This window comes from Heterodontus francisci, chromosome 9 (assembly GCF_036365525.1).
Source record: "Heterodontus francisci isolate sHetFra1 chromosome 9, sHetFra1.hap1, whole genome shotgun sequence".
Taxonomy (NCBI): domain Eukaryota; kingdom Metazoa; phylum Chordata; class Chondrichthyes; order Heterodontiformes; family Heterodontidae; genus Heterodontus; species Heterodontus francisci.
In genome coordinates, this window is record NC_090379.1 from 62,194,146 (window position 1) to 62,198,429 (window position 4,284).

The following is a 4,284-nucleotide window of genomic DNA, read 5'->3' on the forward strand; positions in this document are numbered from 1 at the left end:
ATCCACAAGATGCACTGCAGCAACGCACCAAGGCTCCTTAGACAGCACCTTCCAAACCTCTACCACCTGGAAGGACAAGGGGAGCAGATGAATGGGAACACCACCACCTGCAAGTTCCCTTCCAAGCCACACACCATCCTGACTTGGAACTATATCGCCGTTCCTTCACTGTCACTGGGTCAAAATCCTGGAACTCCCTTCCTCACAGCATTGTGGGTGTAACTACCCCACATGGACTGTAGCGGTTCAAGAAGACAGCTCACCACCATCTTCTCAAGGGCAATTAGGGATGGGCAATAAATGTTGGCCTAGTCAGCGATGCCCACATCCCATGAACCAATAAAAAAAAGGACTGATTTACAATGCAAAACTAGGAAAATTTGGGATGAGGAATAAGGGCTCACCTAATTGACGTGTTCAAAATTATTAAGAGGATAAAAAACCTTACTCAAGATGACATTATCTTAGAATTTGAACTGAGTTGATTAAAAACAAACTATGAGAGACTTATTTCTGCTTCTGTAGTGTTGGCATCACAGACTAACATCCATATTTCACCAACAGGGGCAGGGCAAAGAGGCAGGTCCCCAAGTCTACCTCAGACTGGAACAGCAATTAAACCCATGCTGTTGGCATTGCTCTGAGCAACACGCTAGCTTCTCGGCCTTTTGGCTAAGATCAAGTGTAGTATCTGTTCTTATCAGTGCTTACTTGGTGGAGATGAGACCATGATCATTGCCTTTTGATCCTGGGTAGGCTTTGAGTAAAATGGCGAGAACCAATCTTCGAGCTTCAGGCCAGGGAGTGCGCAACACCGTTCGGGTGATTGTGAAGGACAAGGAAGGAGATGTTCCAGTTAATCGCACCTTCTTCATCAAGAAAATCCTCTTCGATTGCTGTGGATTTCAAGCTACGGACGTCTTCTGCCTGCAGGATTTCCCCAGCAGTGGATACTTCGACGTGACGTTCCGGAACGTGGCGGGATGCATCAAGTTCCTGAAGGCGTTCAAGGAGAAAGGGGACCGGGCGCCACTGTCGATCCTCACAGCGGAGCCGCGCTTCACGCTTCCATCACAACGGGACCGGGTGTTGACGATTCACCTCTACAACCCCCATGTTCCGGTGGTGGATGTACTCACCTTTCTCGCCAGGTACGTCGAGGTGGCCGGCAGCAGTACTGATGTCAAGGATCCCTTTGGGATTTGGACCAGCAAGTGGCAGGTCAAGGTCACCTTGAAGGTCGATCCCAGTGGAGCCATCATCCACCCTCCCTCCAGCTTCGCTATCGGGGGAAGTCGAGGCTTCTTGATCTACGCTGGACAGCCCAGAGTTTGCCGCACCTGTGGCAAATCTGGTCACGTGGCAGCAAACTGCCGCACGGTTGTCTGCAAGAACTGCAAGGAGGAAGGCCATCAGACCAAGGACTGTAAGCAGACTAAGTGTTGCAACTTGTGCGGTGCGGCAGGCCAACTCTACAAAACCTGCCCCAAACGCTGCCTCAGTTATGCTCAGGCGGCAAGGTCCAAGGAAAGGCCGGGAGAAGGTTCGACGAAGGCGTCCGGTGTTCGAAAGGAGACCAGCAACCTTCTCCGCAGTGAGGAACTTCAACCTGAGAAGGAGAAGATAGGGGAGGCAGCTGAAACCAGCGACCCTGCACCTACCCTGCGCTCGGAAACCCCTCCTCCACAGACAGAATCAATGAAGGAGGAGGCAGCAGATGGGCAAACAGGTCAGTGGCAAGTGGTACAAGGAAAACCACAAAGAAAAAACAACCAAAAGCGGAACAGGCCACCACCCAAACCAATGGCAAGAGGAGGCTACTGTCTGAAACAGACTACAACAGCGCCTCTTCACTGGACGGGGAAATGCTGGAACGACAGCCCCTTCGAAAGAGGTGGCAGAACTCCAAGGCGATGGAAGATAAAGCCCCCCAGCCCCCGGGCATGGGAAGCTGTGATGGGCCCGGCGTGCCCCAACCCCAAAGTGCCACATGTAACGACGTGGCCAACGCATCTCAGCTCTGGGACACCGAGAGCAAAGACACGTCTGGCGCACCTCAGCTCCGGGAAGCCGGGAGCAGTGATGTTTTCGAGGAGGAACAGAGGGAAGCAGCAGAGGACAACCCAATCCTTGCTGCCTACAAGACCCCCCCGATGTCACCCCAGCGGAAAAACCCCTGCATGAAAAACCAGGAGGGGTTTCTGAGCCCAACTAATGTGAAACTGCTTGCGCACACGATGGGTATGCAGGAACATCCCAAAGGACTGGGACTAGCAAGGACAAATGGTATGAGAAGCAACAACTAACTTAAAAAAAAAAGGGTATAAAGATTGCTTCCATTAATGTGCGTAGCATTAAATCTACTACGCGATGTGTTTCAACCTTGGATTACTTCGCCAAGGTCAAAGCCAACCTACTGTTTCTGCAGGAGTGTGGAATACCATACCTCAGCACCTACAGGCAGTGGTTGCGACGGTGGTCCCACGGGCCATGATCTGGTCGGGGGGTAATGATTGCCGTTCCTCCGGCCTGGGTATTCTGCTGCGGGGAGGTAACTTCACCATCTCCGAAGTTAAGGAGGTGGTGGGCGGTCGCCTTCTCGTAGCAGATGTAATGGACAACAACGCTCCGCTCTGGTTGATTAACGTGTACGTCCCGGTTCAATGCGGCGAGCGTCTGACCATCTTCCAGCAGCTCCCACTGCTGCTGGCGACGTCCAGGCCAGTCATCCTAGGCGGTGACTTCAACTGCATCATCGACGCGGCTGGACGATCTGGCAGTGACGACAGCAAACTGGACGCTACGTCCAGATTCCTAATAGAAGCAGTTAAAGATGCCAAACTGCACGACGTCTTCAGCAAACCTGCAGACGGAGCGCAGCGCAGATACACATGGTCAAGATCGGACGGGTCTGCCCGTTCCAGGATTGACTTCCTGTTTGTGTCCCATGCTGTCACGGTCGGATCCACCAACGTCAAGCCGGTGTTCTTCTCCGACCACTGCCTCTTACTGGCCGACTGTCACTTACAGGACGACCAGCGGGTTGGCAGAGGGACGTGGAAGCTCAATGCTACACTGCTGACCCCAGAGAACATTGAGGAACTCAAAAGGGATTACAAAGGTTGGAGGACCGTGAAACCCCTCTTTGAGTCTCCAGTTCACTGGTGGGAAGCGATCAAGGAGAACATCAAGAGGTTCTACATCCACAAAGGTGTTCAGAGGGCGGAGAGACAGACAGAGGGAAATATCCCGACTCCAGAAAAGTATGCAAAATCTGCTCCGGTTGCAGTCAATGGGGGTCGAGGTCAAGGAGGACCTCCAAGAGGTGAAGAGCCAGCAGGCCTTGCTTTTTGCCACGGAGGCCTCCAAGATCATCTTCTGGTCCAGAGTCCGCTCCATCGAGCAGGATGAGACGTGCTCGCGTTACTTCTTCCAAAAGGTGCGCAGAGAGAGCTCTGTTATCAGCAGCCTGAAGGAAGAAGATGGCTCGGTAACGTCTTCGCAGTCCGACATACTAAGGATCAGCAAATCCTTTTATGCTGGGCTGTATGACGCAAAGCCCACAGACAGCAGAGCCTCCCAGTCCTTCCTGTCATCTATCACAGAGGTCTTAGATGACAGCAGGAGGGAGAGACTGGACAAGCCGCTAACTCTGGACGTGCTGACAAAGGCCGTCGAGTCCTTCGAGACGAGTAAAACTCCGGGAAGCGATGGCTTACCGGTCGAGTTGTACTCGGCCCTGTGGGACTGGGTCGGCCCGGACCTGTTGGAAGTATACGACAGTATGCTCCTGGCCAGCAGCATGTCAGAATCCATGAGGAAAGGCATCATCACCCTCATTTACAAGCGGAAGGGGGAGAGGGCAGAAATCAGAAATTGGCAGCCCATCTCACTGTTTAATGTTGACTACAAGATTCTGTCCAAAGTCATAGCCAGTCGAGTCAAGTCTGCTCTGGAGTTGGTGATCCACCCTGATCAGACCTGTACTGTACCCGGCAGGAAGATCTCTGATAGTCTCGCGCTACTCAGGGATACGATTGCCTATGTGCGGGACAGGAGGGTGGAGACCTGCCTCATCAGCCTGGACCAGGAGAAGGCTTTTGACAGGATATTGCACACCTACATGATGGACGTGCTTTCCAAAATGGGGTTTGGGGAGGGAATCTGCAATTGGATCAAACTGCTCTACACAAACATCAGTAGCGCAGTCTCAATCAATGGGTGGGAATCGGAAAGTTTCCCGATCCAATCTGGAGTCAGACAGGGCTGTCCTCTCTCCCCGGT

General features: G+C 52.7%; 1 pseudogene; it reads left to right on the plus strand.

The window, feature by feature from the left end:
* The first annotated feature begins 652 nt into the window (after window positions 1-652).
* Window positions 653-761, plus strand: LOC137374043 (U2 spliceosomal RNA; annotated as a pseudogene).
* Window positions 762-4,284: the final 3,523 nt, after the last annotated feature.